Source organism: Schistocerca serialis, chromosome 7 (genome assembly GCF_023864345.2).
Source record: "Schistocerca serialis cubense isolate TAMUIC-IGC-003099 chromosome 7, iqSchSeri2.2, whole genome shotgun sequence".
NCBI classification, from domain to species: domain Eukaryota; kingdom Metazoa; phylum Arthropoda; class Insecta; order Orthoptera; family Acrididae; genus Schistocerca; species Schistocerca serialis.
In genome coordinates this window covers 267,805,798-267,823,854 of record NC_064644.1, presented here as the reverse complement: position 1 = coordinate 267,823,854, position 18,057 = coordinate 267,805,798, and positions in this window count along the sequence as shown.

The following is an 18,057-nucleotide window of genomic DNA, read 5'->3' as shown; positions in this document are numbered from 1 at the left end:
ACGTCCAAATATGCAATATGTTTACATTTTTAAATGATAATTAATTGAAACTCTCAGCTGCCGACAGGTGTTGTTGATATGACTCGATGGGGACAGCTGAAAATTTGTGCCTCGACCGGGACTCAAACCCGGTATCTCCTACTTGCATGACAGACACTCTATCCATCTGAGCCACCGAGAACACAGATGAATAGCGCGACTGCAGGGACTTATCCGTTGCACGCTTCCCGTGAGATCCACATTCCCAACTGTCCACAACCTACATACGTAACGTTCCTAATAGATATTTGCCCATCCACTCATTACTCACACCGACAAAGTTGATGATTCCCAACACCTGTCAGCAGCTGAGGGTTTCAGTTGATTATCATTCATTCTAGAGAAGCTGCATGGTGATCAACGGTATCTGTTCTTTCGAGAACAGTTACTATCTTCATATATAGTTAAATGGCTACCCGGCCATTGACCTTCGTCTGTGCGAATACGCACAGGTTGCCTGAACTCTTACGGGAATCGTCACCTTTGTGAGCGCGAGTTATGAGTAGATGGGCAAATATCTATTAGGAACATTACATATGTAGATTTTGGACAGTTGGGAATGTGGGTCTCACGGGAGCATGCAAGGGATAAGTCCCTGCAGTCGCGCTATTCATCTGTGTCCTCGGTGGCTCAGATGGATGCCGGCACAGTAGCTCAGCGTGTTCAGTCAGAGAGCCGGTTGGCCTCTTGGCCTCTGTAATAAAAAAACTGAGTGGAAGGAACAACAAAACGAACTTGAACGGATGCCATGTGACGTCCGCAACGACCAAACACAAAGAACAAAAAAAACAAAACAAAAAAAGAATGGATAGAGCATCTGCCATGTAAGCAGGAGATCCCAGGTTCGAGTCCCGGTCGAGGCACACATTTTCAGCTGTCCCCATCGAGGTATATAAACAACACCTATCGGCAGCTGAGAGTTTCAATTAATTATCATGTATTCTAGAGAAGTTGCGTGGCCATCAATGGTATCTGTTCTTTCGAGAACAGTTCCTATCTTCGCATACATTTTTGCTCACAGACCTAAAAACTCCACGAATAGCAATCCAATTCAGTTTATCTTTCATTAGGTCGATAACCTTCTTGTTATGCAGAACATTACTACAAGGATTATCGACCATGTGTGAGGATGTGTAAAATTCATTACTGTGGTACCTAATTACTTCATATGGATTGCAGCTCTTTACCCAGTAGAGAAGATATCTGTATCCATATGAATTACTTCCAGACAAGAGAAATGAGATTTTGCAAACTCATAATGTAAATGGTACGTGTAGACTTCGGATAGGTCTAGTATGCACGCGAAATTTCTGGAGAATGGGGCTATTTTGGGTAGCCTCATTTCATCGAGTTCTGCCATACTACCCAGATACTCATAAGGGAAATCCCTTCCTAGTCGTAAATTGAAACTTGGCGTCATCGGGAAATGCACCGCAGGCAACGTTGTTTCAGCAAGTTTCTGAGACGGTGTCTGCATAAAATATAGCGAGCTGAGGAATTGCAGTGTAATTATAGGCGTCATTCGTCTGAAGAATGATATATACTTCTCGATGCTCTCAGGTGGGAAACTGACCTGATCATTCTTCTTACCGAAATCAGCAAAGTACTCAACGAGAAAGTGAGCATCATGGTTTGATGGTAATTGATACTTCAGGTTGCATGCATTGTGAACTGCACCACGGAATTTCCCTACTAGGTGGCAATGGTCCTTATAGGGAGTTTCCACTTCCAATCTAATGGCTCGCCACAGATATGACAGTTAACAGCGTTCTTTTACAAGTCATTATCCTCCTTTGACGATGTTGTTGTAAAGCTTATCGACCTCCTATGAAAGTTTCTCGATCTCAGTGAGCAACAGAATTACAGGATTATCCGCAACGTATGATTTGTGGTGATTGAGACCGGAATCATATGAACATACGACCTGTTACGCAACCACGTGTGGTTCTTGCTTCTCTGTGAGGTGTGTGAGGTAGTGGGATCACATTCACAGTGTCTCACAGGGGTGAAGAGGCGCTCAGTCAGTATACATTACAAAGAGACATCGCTCCTGGTGGTGGTGGTTCTTAAACTTTGAGTTCTTTTTCCTATGTTGGCATCAACACATACTGGTTTACTGGCTGAGCAATCAACTTGATGTTTTGCTAAATACCCACTTGAGGAAAAGTCGTTGAGGCACCTGAAGCAAATATGCTGTTTATGCCCTTGTTTACTCAACTGGGAGAAAAGGAGTCAGTGCACATCCTTGACAAACACATAATGTTGGTTTTCATTCTCACACGAGAATAACAGCATATTAAGATGCAGCTTGAGCTGACCTACAAAACTATATTAATAGAATGATCCGATATTACCATTATCATCTGGCTTGTTTTGCTTCAGGCCAAAGACATTAACCAATAGTACCCCCCATTCTGATTCTAGAACTTGGGTGTGTCCTGAACGGGGAACTGATACAGTCGTATGATTTTTGGTTTGTACTTTTGCGGTACATACATGCAACCGTATCAATATCTGGCATCATTGTGCCTGTACGCAAACAAAAATTGCTCTGTGGTCAGAGATGCCAGGCATGGATAGCTGTTTTATGTGTACGTTGGGATCTGGTAGTCTGGACGGCAGAGGGCAAAGTAAGCCATGTAGTGAGAGCTGGGTGCATGCTAGCTGTGTACTGGAAGCTTCGCAGGTGCTATAGCATCGTCTGAGTGATGGGTCAGTAGCCGGGAGGTTGCTTTTTAATCAGTGGATGGCGGGAAGCGCATCACATCGGAATTAATCCCTCGCATTTCTACTGAATTTGATGAGCGTCGGCATTTAGTTTGGAATCTGAACTGAGTCATTCGCCTTGGTTGGAACAATAATTCGCCCGTCGTTTATCGACTCCACTCACATGCAGGGTTATCCTGCAAATCAAATTGTTTTCGGTTAGCAAGTCTCGGGAGCATTTTCCCTATTTCTTCTGGGACACATCACTTTGGATGGGCTTCTCATTGACTGTAGTCTCACGAAATGGTACCCAGGCAGTGTTCTGCAAAGTTCCAAGTTGTGTGTGGCTAATCGGATGGATTTATTATGTAAACTTTCTTGGGCTGTACAAATCATACTGAACTATGTTTATGGTATTATGGAGAAGTGATGTCTGCTTCAGGGCACTTTGTAATTGTGAATTCATGTTCTCAGGTTCCACTACCCGAAATTTACATGTAATTGGGTTAATTAATGTCTGTGAATACACAGCTACATTTAACTCTATTGTTTCAAATCGCCTCATTTTCAAGAGGCACGGTGAATGATAAGTGCTGATAATCATAGTTGGCGAAGTTTGGAACTTCAGTCAACATTCTAAAAGATTTGCATGATTTTAATGTTTTAAGGATTATTTGTTTTAATGTTTAAGAAAAAGAAACTACGAATTTTCTGCATACCTGTATATGCCTGTGTAAACTAAGAAAACCCAATAAATGTTCTGCTACTGTGCTCAGCCGCTTATGATACCAGAACTGTGGTGTTCTACCTTTACTAGCTCCAAAGGTTACCTTTCCCTTTCGAAACCTTAAGAGATTGTTCCAGAACTCAGGCTATCAAAGTTGTAACATGTATTAATATCACAAACATATTTGTCTGGACTCTATGGATGTTTCATGTAATCTCTTTCACATGCTAGGATTGACCACACGAAACAGGCATTGTATGTTTTATTACTGACATTAATGTAGGCATGATTGGCTAGTGACTCCTTTGGTAGCTCGATATAGGTGGACCCTACATTTATTGGGTCATGGAGATGAGAGTGGATGATGACATGTAGAAAAAAGCTGAGTTCTTCCCCAGATACTCTAGTGGCTTGGTCTGAATAGCACTCACGGTGATGTCATAGAGACAAGCAGTGATCGAGATGCTCTGTGATATCACACCGTTTTTCCCCAAAGATGGTCAGTAATTTTCTCCTCGGCAGCCCCTCCCTCTTTTGGGGGATGCGGTAGTTTGCAGCACTATACCACATTCGATTTCATGGTGGGATATCGTTGATCATTTACGAGGTTGGTGAGTTCTCTCTCCATGACAGGGTGGCATGCAAACTGGAAACTTGTGAAATTCTTGTACCACTTTACCGGATTCTCAATTCATGTCAATGAGATGTGCTCACCAAATGCGTCCTCAGTCACTATATAGTATAGTTCTGGGATGACGTTTGTGATCTGATGCTCAGTAATAGGTTGAGAGAGGGGCTGCTGCTAGCCATACCACTATTATTACTACAAGAACTAACTGGTGGTGTAGATGGACGATGTTGGCTTGGAGCGCCAGCCCCATGGCTCGACCAGAACAAACAGCCCAGCTGTGGAGATGCAGGCCACGGCTGCATGTTGCAGCGCCCCTGTTCCTGAGACTGGTGGCATGTGGGCCTGTCCCTGATGGCTGCTGTTGGCCTCTGCACAGACTGTGCACGTGGAATCCGCACAGGCATGAGGTGAGGAGCTTGCTTGCCACTGGATACTGCTGACTGACTAGCTGTAGAACGAAAAAACGTACATTAATTAAACACACAGTCACGTTGATTGCAGTGGGAGGAGGGGAAAAATATACTGATACTACAAGTAAAGAGAGAGAAGAAACATGCAAATATAAAAATGTACATGAGTCTGCAGCGTTGCTAGTATCATCATCCTGGCGCCGGGAAGCAATCATCTCACTGAAGCCCTCGGGTATTGCGCATGCCCATTGAGGCACGGCCCGCTCAAGCTCTGATTGCCCTCAGTCATTGACTATCACAGAGATCTCAGAGTCATAGCTGTCCTGTAGCCATTGGTCAGATCTAGCGGTATCTAGAAATTTTTTTTAGAAAAAATCCCTCCTATCTAAAAACACACATGCATGCACGCATACACATCTCATCTAGGGAATCGATGATATTTGCTATAGCAGAAAAAAAGAAGAAATAAACGGTATTTTTGGAAAAAGATTTTGTAACAACCAATTTGGCATTACTATTATCTATACATAAATGACTGATGAGGAGACAGAATTCACAGCTGGAGGCAACTCCACAGCTGGATGTTGTTGTGGCTTTTCCTCCTCCACCATAGTCTCCAGCTGAGCCATAAGTCCTGGCAAATAGGCTGTAAGAAGAAAATTCGAGCATCAAACCACTGCTGCTGCTACTATTACTACTACTACTGCTACTACTACAAGAACAAATCACACAATTTTTTATACTTACAGGACAGTCCTGGTTGCTGGTTTTCCACAGGAGGTCAAAGAGTTTGCCACGGTCTGACCTCCTCCTCCTCCTCCTCATCATACTCCAGTATAAAATCCTGGAGGTAAGCTGTAACAACGGAAAAGAAACGGAATAGGTGACGAGAAATTCACTAAGAAATTTTACACTGTTTTTTTCACAGAGTTATGGAAATAAAAAATTATTTGATTATGTGGCAGTTCATTGTCTTCTGAAGGTCGAAGGTAGTTGCCACTATTCTCGAAGTTGCTGCTACTGCTGTTGCACTTCATTGTAGGCATAATACCCACTGACAACAACAACAACAACAACAAAGGCTGCACACCAAAAAGTGACAAGGAACACTGACACAGACATGAACACTCACAGAATGAGGATGGGAGGGTGGACTGTGGGTTGATTTAGACTCACACTCACCACCATCACTTCCACTGGATGAACCAATAGGAGCCAGCATTCAAAGCTGAGGACGGAAGCAGGTCTCAGGATGCTAGAACCTTTGTGCCTCCAATGGACAGACAGGTCACTGAAGGCTTTGTCCAGCAGGCTGTGTATTGGAAACATCAAGCCAGTTTGAATGGACAACCAATTGGGATGTTAGGTTTATGGAAAACTCCGCAGGACATCTGCTGCCAAAATCTTCAGGGGTGGGTAGAAATGATGCTGTGTCATCTCCTGGCAAAGCAAAAACGTAGAATACTGGCCGGGGGGAAGGAGAGACGCCCCTCCTCCTTCTCACCCCTCCACTGCTGTCACCGCCTGAACAAAGACGAATGCACCAGCCACTAGCCATGGTGGGTGGAGGAGGCCCCCACCACCCTACACAAAGACTGCCACGTCAGCTGACTTGTAGCCTTCACATGGTATGGACGCCAGACAGCCACCGCCAGAACTTAGAGCAGACGTGAAGGTCGTTTTAAAGTTCTTGTGATGTTTTTATTATGTGTGCTTAGCTGATTTACGTGATGTATTTCGAGTTAAGTTCTGTGGGAGTTGTGAAGACATCGTTATTTTGCGATAGCTATGTATTCATCTTGTTTCTTTCTGTCTGTTCATATATCTTTGATGTTGTAGCACATTTTTCTTTTGGCCTCTAATATAGAGATAAAACTTCTTTTCTAGATGTAATATGTAACTGGAAGTTATTACTTTTTTGTAAGTAGATAAATATATTTAGAGTTTATTGATTGTAGAAAGCTTTATTTTTTTGTTTATTGTTTACTGTAATAAGTTTGGTAGAAAATAGTTGTGTAAAAATATATGTAATTTACTTTGATGTTGTATAAACTGTGGGCGAGAGTATTGAGAGAGAGAGCAATATCGATAGTCGATCCAAGAAAGCGAGGTTTGTGTTGTTAGGAAGCTAGAGAGGCGGACACATGTTTTACTGTGGGAGTCGTGACTTTTACGAGCTGGTGAAGATTGAGTTTAGTGGCAAGCGATGTACGTTTTTAATGACTGTTTTATACCAGGACGTGATATGATAATAGTGAGTGTAGAAACTGGGCGAAGTAAATACTGAGACTGTGCCGTGAGACGAGGTAACTATGACAATGCAACCGAGAATGGACGGTATTGTAACTCTGTGCCTCTGAATTGAACGGCGCTTGTATTTTGACTGTGTTTTCGTACACTCAAGTATTGTGAACTTACGTATTTATTCGCGTTTCGATGAGCTACCGGACGCCTCTAATCAGTAACAGTCGTTCTGAACTTACGCGAACTGTCTATTGTATGTGAGTACATTCCCGTCCAGGACGCTTTTTCGCGATCGCGGCACTCATAATACGAATTGATTTTCTACAGAATTCGCGGTCGGCAAGTTTTATAAACTGTGTGTGGCATAAGTAAAATTGTGTGCGCCAGAAACATTAAAACAGTGTACATACGGACATCTGTAACAACAATTACATCGACCAGCCTGTGGCCTGTACAACGCCACTGTAATCAGATTTTCAGCGTAATGAATACCACCGCCCGCCCGATTACGAGGAAAAATCGTCAGCTGCAATCACACGACCGTGGGAGCAGGTCTCAGCGTTTCACCAGGACCAGCCAGCTGCCTTCGATATCGCGACCATCGTCACAACACACAAGATTTAAAAGCGGCGCTCTCTTCTCAAAGACTCAAAATTATTGCAAGCAATTTTAATTTGTAATTTCTTTTCGTTTTGGCTGACATTCACATAACGTTTGTCTTCTTTAGAATAAAAGTGTTCTCCACGAAGTGGTGTGTTCTGTGAAGACATTGTTGACTTTCATTAGCAGTAGCTATTTCCCTTTTAATCATTTCCATTTTTTTTACATTTTAAAAAACGCTGCCGCTGCTTGTGTATTTTTTATAACTTTTGGAGGGTATGTGTCTAATTCGTGTGCTGTAACATTTACCAGAAATAGTGTAATGCTTTGCTACTTGGACAAGGGCGCCCGCCATTAATTTCTTAAACGTCGACCAATGACAGTGAAGCTCGCTTGCTATTGGTGCTAACATTCTATAGTGGGTAATTCAAAGTTGGGTAGCTGTCAAACCACACGGTTTGTGATTACTTTGAATGAGAGTCGTGTAAAATTGTGGATTCATCACTCAACTTTGGTATTCTTTTGTTTATCGATGTAGAAGCAATTTCTTTTTTTTTTTTGTCAATGTCATTGAATCTTGTTTAATATGGTTATTCTATGCTAAACTGGGATAAATGCACGGTCATATATTGTGTTGGGAAGTAAAATTTGGAGAAACGTTTATTTAGATACGACTTGATTTTGGCTGCATTAGTTAACATGGTACTTTTTCGGTATTTTGGCGATACTTAGTGACAGGGTAGAATCGCAGTCGTCACAGAATGCATTTAGCTGATATATTACATGACCTTTTTATTATGTGTGTTTAGTTGATTTATGTGAAGTATTTCAACTTGCAGACTGTGGGAGTGCATTCAGCGATCTTTTCATTAAGAGGCTTCAGTTGACTTATGCGATGTTCTTCTCACAAAATTTGCTATAGTAAAGTAAATAGGGTTCTCATGTCTTTTAAGTGATGTATTTAGAGGTGTTTAATGGGATGTATTTCGAGTTGTAGATGAATGGACAACCTACAGAGAAATTTATTTATTTAGATTTTTAAGTGAAGGGAGCCCCCTATTTCGAGTTGTAGGTGAATTGAGCGTCCTATTTCGAATTTTAGGCGAAGGGAGTCTTCTGTTTCCAGTCTGTCAGCTATTAGTTGTGATTTTTTTTTGTTAGATACCACCAGTTTTTGAGTGTCTTTAGATGTATTTCGACTTATAGTAAATTTGCTATTTGAGTCATCTGTTGTGTAATTATAGTGATCTTTATGATAATGCAATCTTTACTTAAGTTTCTTGCTGTTTTCCATCAGGATAACACTCCTTGAAAAATAAATAACGTAAATAAATTATTAAATAGAATACCCTGTCCTACATCCCTACAGAATTACTGTTTCCCACTTTTTCCAGAGGTGACATCATAGGAAGGCTCTGGGGAGGGGAAAGGGGGAGGAGGAAATTATATCAGAGGAGGTAACCAAATTGCCCTTATACCACCAAAATTTCTTGCCATTTTCAGGTGTGGATGGGGGTGGGTGATATCATGGGAGGCTGTAGGCGACCGTCGCCATTTTGAATAAATTATTTGGGACTGTAGTGGCTTTGTTCCACTACTCATATCTCTGTGTCTGTATTTCTTTGACATTCCATAGACCCACCATGTAATGTTGTGCTGCAATAAAAGTAGACACTCCCAGGTTAATAGGGGCCTTTAGAGACCAGAGATTGTAATTGCACAGTAATTTCAAGACACAGATGTACAACTCAATTTTCTTTATTTTCGTTCTCAATTTGTTACGTAATTTACTTTGAAACATTTAACAAGTGACACCTTTGACCTCGAATGCTCAGAAATGCAGAAAACCATGCTTAGAATAACATTTATTCATAAAAAGAAAACAGTAGTCTGTATCATTTCCGTGCAGAACGCTGCTTTCACCACAAGCGACATTTTAATAGAGAGAAACAAAGTAACAAGATATTAGTACTGTAGGAGGGAAATTATACATAATTCGGTGACGTCAGTGTATCATTATATTTTCAATCAACACTGCCAAAAGCCTTTAACTATTAAAGGGCAAAACAAACTTACTGTGCACACCTAATAGTGTTTACTTAAGTCCTCATAATGCAGATGCAGGATTTCGATGAAATGGTTAAAACACAGTCAAAGAGAACAATGTGCACACCTCACTAAAGCCACGTTTATACGTTAAATATAATTTTCGATTCAGGCAGTCCATTATCAAAAGCCACACTAATTACTTTCTCAAATAATGATATGGGTATATCAATGTGCTGTGATCATGAATCTTCACCTTTGGTTTGGCACATTGTAGTCTTACATATCAGCAATCCCTCTAATATACAACTCACATTGACAAAAGAAGAAAACGTCAAGGGGTTGGCAATATTTTGTTCTTTTCGGTGGCAATATCTTCAGCGTAACATCTTTTTTGGAAAACTTGCAACTCTCTTTTCACTTCTTACGAGTTCGCCAAGGACTCAAGACAGAAAACGTTGCATGTGTTCTTTGGTCATTTTTCCATTTTTGCTTGCTCCCACATGAATGTTTCCTAGGCAGCTTGTTCCACGTTTTTTTGAAATATTGGGGCTGAAAATGTCTTGTGCCTCTTGAAAACAGATGTACAGCTCATTTCCCAGTCTGTCTGTTACAGATAAAACTACATCAGTTATGTAGCATTGGGTAGAGCTATGAACAGACTGGAACACAGTAGCTGTAGTTTTCTCTCCTATGTGAGACAGTTTGACAGGGAGGACATTTCATACTGGAATTGACTCTGGTCACTGTTCCACACATTTCTTTTCTCTACATCCTGCTGGCACAAATATGCTCACCTCCTTCATAAACAGTTGTGCCTTCTGATGCATACTGTTATTGTCCTCTACATCTTTATGTGTGACACACGTATTAATATGCCTGGCTGAAATGCCATATTCATCCTTAAGATTGTCGATAAAAGAAATCGAAGCTCTGAAATTGTCAAAGCTAACCAGTTTAGACGCTTCTAGTGCTCATAAATGCAGATGTCAATAGTGAACTGTCGATCCATACGACCTTGTTCCGTCAAATTTCGATATTACAACCATTTTATAGTTTATAATTGCGACAGTCCGTTCCTTTGAAACGATCTCCTCCTCTCTTTTTCCTAAACCCATAGTTTAGAATTAATCTGCAATTTTATTTACTTTTAATGCATTCATGACATTTCATTAATTTATTGGTTTGCTATAGAAATTGAAGCCACGATTGTAATAGTCTTCATAAATGATGTCTAGAATGCTTTTATCAGTAACTTGTGATACACTGCGGAACGACTGTTTCAGTGCAGATAGTTCGTACTTACTTTGACTAGACTGTCCCTGTTCCTCTGAAGATGAATATCATGTAATACTTGAACAGCCACCTTCGGGTTCTCCCTTTCATTCAAAAACATTAACTCTGTCCACCGTCAGTCATTTATTTTTGTGTCATCACCATTATAACTCTGAAACATTGTATTATACATCCGCGAACTCTCTGGCCACGACCCCGATTTCATTTCCATATGTAGCACGTCGCAACATTGTCCCTATTGTCTGGACCGCATTCGTAGGGTTAATTCTTTTCATAAAATCACTGTATGCAGTCTACATAGTAACCCGCATTTCAACGCTCGAAGAGAGACATTCATACCTCAGCTATGCCATTCAAGCAACTCGAACACTCGTTACTGCAGCTACTATGTGCCACCGTCTGATGGCTAGGGCCCAGATTTTATTTACGTAAAAAACAGTGAAATATGCAAGCATTTATGACCTAAAACTTACATAAACATGACCTTAAAAAATAAAATACGACTTAATAGAAGTTTATTTAAAGCATTCTTGTTTGTTTATTTAATTTTTTATTCACCATACAGTAATACAAAATTCACTACTCAAAATATTGTAAGTACAGTTCTTTCTTTCTGTAGTGTTTGTGGCTAATTTGCACCTATTATTTGAATGTCTGAATGTTTCATTTTCTAAACACAAAGTACAGCGAAAAGATTATCTATCGAAACAATGTTTTTATTTCTACATTGTATTTCAAGTGTTTCACATTATTTAATACCATATGTCAATGTTCAGTATCTGCGAAGTTGCACTGGATCACAAGGTGAATTTTCGGGTTTTCCATTGTCAAAAATCTACGGTTGTCGCTGAGGAGAGTTTTGTACCTGGAAAGCTCCTCTCCACTTCACAAGACGTCACTGGAGCGTATTTGAAGGCAGCCAGGTCACTGGAGTTCAGCTTTGTTTCAGTATCTTCAAAAGTTGCGGCATTCCCTGAAACACTGTCACTAATTTTGCACAGTGTAGAATATCCAGGATTCCGTTGGAGAACACTTTGCAATTTGGTTTTCACTTTGTCAGCCACATGACCACGAGCTCGACCCAACTCACTCTGCACATGTTGCACGATACTCAGGGCCTCACATAGCTGAGGACCAACAGCTTCCAGTCCTTTGATGGCTTTTGATATCACTGAAAAATTGGCGTTGATGTATGCCAAGTTTCGAGACAATGTATCTGTAAAAACTTCTTTTACAATTTTGGTAGCGCTTGATTCATCGCTATCAAGTTCACAGAAGATTGTTTTTATTTGGGTGCAGTTGGTGCAGTAATACTCAGCAGCATTAAGCCAAGAACCCTATCGTCTAAGAAAAGGTTTAGGTGGGAGGGGCGTTGAAGGTGCTTGTTCCTTGAATTTCTGCACCCGTAGCGGAGCCTTCACATGGATTTTCTTGCCACAGGAAATTAATTTGTCCAAGTTAGGGTAATTTGATCGCACCTCTTCGGCTACTCTGTGCAACGCATGCGCAAGGCAAGTGGCGTACACCATACTGGAGTAGAGAATCTGAAGCCCTTTGGCGGCTTTAGCCATATATGAAGCACCATCTGTTACAAGCAGCAAAACGTTCTCTCTTTTCACACCATCAAGCCACAGTAGCTTCAGAGAGTTGTCAAACAAAATAGCAATCGTCGAATTGTTTACTCTATCTCCAGGGCCATCAACTTTTAGAACACCAACAATATTTGCAATATGCCGCCCACTAATATCCGTAGTTTCATCTATCGACAGCCAGATCTTTTGCTCAGCAATAGTAATTCGTATTTTGTTGAGCACATCATTGTAGCATACGGATAAATACTTCTTTCTCAGTGTAGATTCATCTGGAACTGGATGTGTTGTGCACTTCTCCAAGAACCGTCTGAAGCGTGGATTCTTCAGCATTTCCAGTGCGATGTTGCAGGACACCATCATCTCACACAAATCCTTGCAGAATGATTGCACGGTTGACGACTGACTTGTCTGTTCAAATAACAGCGTTTGCCTTCTGTTATTTTCAGCACTTCGTTTCACACAGCTGCTGTGTTTAGCGGTATTACAGTGTTGTTGCCCAGTAAAGCGGTTTTCTACACTAACTTTAACTTCGCACAGTTTACAAAATAACATTTTCCCATCAGTACTAAAGAACGTCTCTCCATGTTGAACTAGGCAAAGGCTGTATTCAAACTGGTTACTGGGAACACCTGTGCAACTGCGATGATTATTACGGCAGAAGCTGCATCTGTTGGCTCTGAGAGCGTATTGTCGACTCTAAGCAACAGTGTTTTATGTTCGCGAAACGACTGTTGTGGTAAACCGATTTTCTGCTACAGTCCTGAGAAATAAAGCTGTGTACTAATTTATCTGTTTATCTTTCATAATAGCACGTTAAATATTGTCTCGTGAGCAACATATTCATTTTCTTATTTCGTGTGTCCCGTAAGATACGAGAAAAACGGTATATGCATTTTTGGCAAAAGTTTACGGAAATATGACCTATTATATTAAAAGTTAGCTGCAATATGACCTATTACTAAAACTTGTTGAAATATGACTTTATATACACAATCAAAATACGATTTCGACACTAAAATGTCTAGACTTATGTATAAATTGTTCTAAAATTCACCCTGTAGTTCAGAAAAAAATATGACTTGTCATTAAAATCCGGGCCCTACTGATGGCGCTAGTAGACATGTGTAGAGTTATGCATGGAAATGACGCAGACCGCTGTTGTTTTTATCACTAAGTGTTATTCTAAGCATTGTTTCTTGGTTCCGAGAGTTCAAGGTCAAAGGTATATACTCCAATGTCTGACGAAAGTAACAGCCAGTGCCACAAATTAGTGGCGTGTTTAACTATTTCAATTTTTGTATTGTCTCAGCAAAACGATAACTTTTTTTATTACTTTTCAGTTATACATCTTCATTAGTTATACCAAAGATGTAAACGAAAAGAAAATAGCCAAAAGTGTTGTACATAAGACAACGAGCATTTACAAACAATTTGAAAGATGGCTGCACTACATCGATCAAAGACATAATTTGTTGCCGAGCGTCCGCAGCTCGTGGTCGTGCGGTAGCGTTCTCGCTTCCCACGCCCGGGTTCCCGAGTTCGATTCCCGGCGGGGTCAGGGATTTTCTCTGCCTCGTGATGACTGGGTGTTGTGTGCTGTCCTTAGGTTAGTTAGGTTTAAGTAGTTCTAAGTTCTAGGGGACTGATGACCATAGCTGTTAAGTCCCATAGTGCTCAGAGTCATTTTTTTGTTGCCGAGCAAGGAGTCGGTGGCACGCATATAGGGACGTCCAGTCACGACTCGGCTTTCTGCAAGCCACTTGGAGCGCTGCAAGTTTATCAGTTCATTATCTCGATTTCTTATTGAGAGCTTTACAATCGTCCACACGTGCTTTCTTTCCGTAGTTAATAGAAACTCATTTCATCTTAGTATGTTCTTGATCGCAACTTCTTATGTGTATCGCAGTCTTTGAACTGCATTGTGAATATGTTGCTCTTATGCAGTTTCACTTTTGCTCGCTTCCGTAATACTGCGTGGAGTATATGATTCTGTTTTTTTTTATATATGAAACAGAAGTTTGTTTCGTCCCTTAATATGCTGTGAACTTACGTACATTTGTTCCTGCTTACGAATCTGTGTGTGTATTTTGCTTTGAATGGTATTGCTGCATCCCATTGAGTATGATTTGCATTATTGGTGACAGAGTACTTAGTAAATGTGACAGGTCTGTTATGCAGCAACAATATTCTACATAGAAATGCAAATTTGTACATGGGATTGCCTGGTGTGGTATGAACGTATTTCCAAAATACTGAATGTTACTGTATTTGGCAAACTCTATTTTTACAGAATTTAGTTGTAGAGCTCATGATGAAAACATGAGATTGTAAATTATTTGCCTTTAAATTTTCATTGGTGTGAGAGTATGATTATAATACACTGGTTTCTGCTAAATCTGTCGTTTGTAATACCTGCTAATAACGTGTGAACGCATTTGCTTAATTACTGTTGTATTTTTAGCATTTGCAAGGGATAAAGCCTTAGGGACCAAGACAACAAAGCATACACAGTGGCAAGAAGCGACATCATTCAAAGCACAACTACATACATCCCCCACCATGCCAAGGAGTGGTAAAGTAGAATACCAGTTCTCTCAAATACAGCTAACATGGAGCTCTCCGTTAAATTAGAGGAAGTGTGGAAAAAGGAAGTGACCTAAAATAAAGTGGAATAAAAACAGCATGCCTACAATTCATTTAATCAGAGCTGTTCACATGTGGATTTGTAAGCAGGAACAAATGTACATACGTTCACAACACACTAAGGGACGAAACCAGCTTCTGTTTTATATTAAATAAAACCAATTATGGAATCATGTACACCATACAATATTACAGAGCCGAACAAAAGTGAAATAGAATACGAGAAACATATTCACAATGCAATTCAAACAGTGCAATACCCGAAATCGTAATCAGGAACACAATGCGATGAAACGTGCTTCTGTGTCATGTAAGATAATTTTGAGTTTTTGACATGTACTAAGGTGCAATTACTTCTTCTTGATAATGGCGACATGGTAGAAACTGCAATACTGGGTTTTAGAAATAACTAATTTCACAGTAAAAAGGCGGTCATGGTATCATTAGCAAAATGTTACGTGACTGCTAACCACAGCTAAGAAAATTTAATCTTAGTGTTTGAGATTTCTCGAATGTATTACCTTGCTAGATCACAAAATCCTTTCGGTTTCCATGCAGGCACTTCACTATTAGAATATGGGGCCCACTCATAAAATGTAAACGGAAAACATTTTCATTACGAATTAAAAACACAGGTTTTCGCACCGTATTTTCTGATGGTCGAAGCTCACTTCCAGGCCACGTGGAGCGCTGCTGTCGTTCTGCGCTTCCAATCGCAATATGGATTTTGAACTACTTATATTTCGATTGTCTTTGTTGTGAACGACGCTGGTCGTGGCGAATATGGTAAAATGAACTCTGGGCGCTGAAAATGGCATGGATACTTGGATCACCATTATATTGATTTTAAATGAGGAAGTCATTTCTTTACATGAGTTGCCAATACCAATGAAGTTACTGACACAGTGCTGCGAGGGTGTTGTCTATAAATGCGCCAGCAGCATACAGTTTATTGCGGACGTCGAGAGTGCTCCGAACTGCTCCACAGGTAACAAGGGAAACTCCCCATCGCACACCCTCAGATTTAGTAGTAAGGCTCCCATTGGTTAGCCCATCAAAAACTGAATACAAATCAAGGATGAAAACAGGAAGAAGGTTCACTGAAATGTGAAAAAAAAGCAAAATAAAAATCGTGAACGGTCCAAGCTCAATATTTGCAACATCGAGCTCATTTGGCGAGCCACGCCATTGTGGTTATGTGGTCATCGTGTTGGATGGCGAGGGTCAGTGATCCGTGTTCGAATCTGCCTCATGCCCCTCTTTTTTTTCCTCACAAAATTATCAACTGTCTCTCGCCTCATTGACGTGTCTGTATTCTTAGTTGTGTGTATGTTGTAGTGTAAAGTACGTTTGCAACAGAGAGGTGTAAGGAGGGGACCTACCTATTTGTTCTACACAAATACCACATGTTATGACCCTTGTTTTCCGTTTTGGAATTTTGAGTCTTGAATTCCGTCGTTGTAATATAGTTCATAACCGTTTATATGCTGTTTCCATTTCTGCGCAACATCTCGCCTGTCTCACTATTCATCACATTTACTTGGGGCAGTAATATATTCTTATCACATGAACATAACCAGTGTATAGTATGCGAATTGCCAAGCTTACAGAAGGAGGACAGTCACGCCAGTGACCTGACGGACAGTTAATAACTTTGTGAAAAAAGGACCATGAGGTAGATCTGAAGACAGATCTCCTACTTAGCAGTCCAACACCATAATCCCACAACGACGGCGAGTGGTTCTTCTAGTTTGCTCGAGATTGCAAATCTTGAACATGGATTATTCACTGTTTCTGTTTTGCTTCTTTTTCCGCATTTCAGTATACCTTCTTCTTGTTTTCATGCTTGATTTGTGTCCACTTTTTGAAGGGCTATCCACTGGGCCATGTTACAACTAAATCTGAGGGGGGAGTTTCCCTTGTAAGTGACACTTTGCAGTCAGTTTGATCTCTGAATTCAAGAGCTCGGTACAAAAAGCGATTAACTCCACCTTTTTCCATAAACCGCTTTTTAATGCTGTATAAAGAAAAGCTATTCCGCTTCCTTCTGCAAAAGGACGTACCATGTACTCATATACCAAACTCTATAAGCTGTAGAACATTATCCCTTATGTCCAGTTTTTCTGAAATGGTTATCGTATGTTTGTCTGAACTTGCGCATCACACCTACCGATTTACGTCCCATTCAAGTAAATCCTTTGTAGTGCGTCGCCTTTTTTGAGTGAATCTCAACTTCCGTATTGAGTGAGCAGTTAAATTTATTTTTCCTCTAACTTTTTGTTTCTTATTGTTTCTTGCCCTGTAGGAGGTTAAATCGATAAATAAATCGTACTATTTCAGGATGTCAGATAATATTTTCTGTTAATACTTTGCATTATTTTTGCCATTGTAACAAAAAAATCACGTTTTCTTGATATACGTTATTCCACAATACTCTTTTACAGGATACGCAACGTTCTTACACAGTAAGCTACATAAAAATTAAGACAACCTTCCAAGTGTTGTAAAATATGCTAAATCCTTCTTGCTGTTTCTTAGTACATAATGTATCACTTGATAATACATGATGAAACATATAAATAAATAGTACCAAAAGAGAAAAACAATTACATTTGCTTCCTGAAAAAATATGAAATTATGATACACAAAATTCTTCGAGTGAGGTGTTCAGATCTCTCCAAGGAATTACGTACTGGAAAACTACAGTGCATCGTGTTGAAAGGTTGTTTTCAAGAATATGAGATCGGAACAAATCGTTAAAAGTATGATAACAGATACAAAAATGTTTGCTGACAGAAGTATATCTCATTCGGATTTTCAGAAAGAAAAGAAAAATCTGTTCAGGAGATTGAAGACACGATTTACCGAAGAGTTTAACGATTGAACTATTGAAGGAGAACGCACCTGTAAGTGAAATATTTTCTACCTTATTGTTGACACTGCTGTATCTTCTTCTTTTTCATCAACACTTTCTCAACAAAGTATGTCTGTAAAGTTCAACGTTAGTCTTTGTTAGCGATATATTTAAGGTAACAAATGCAACTTCTGTTTCGAAAAATTTTATTTATTGAAAAACTAGAAAATTTTCACTTTCTAGTTTTTTATGTAAGGGAGAAACTGTAA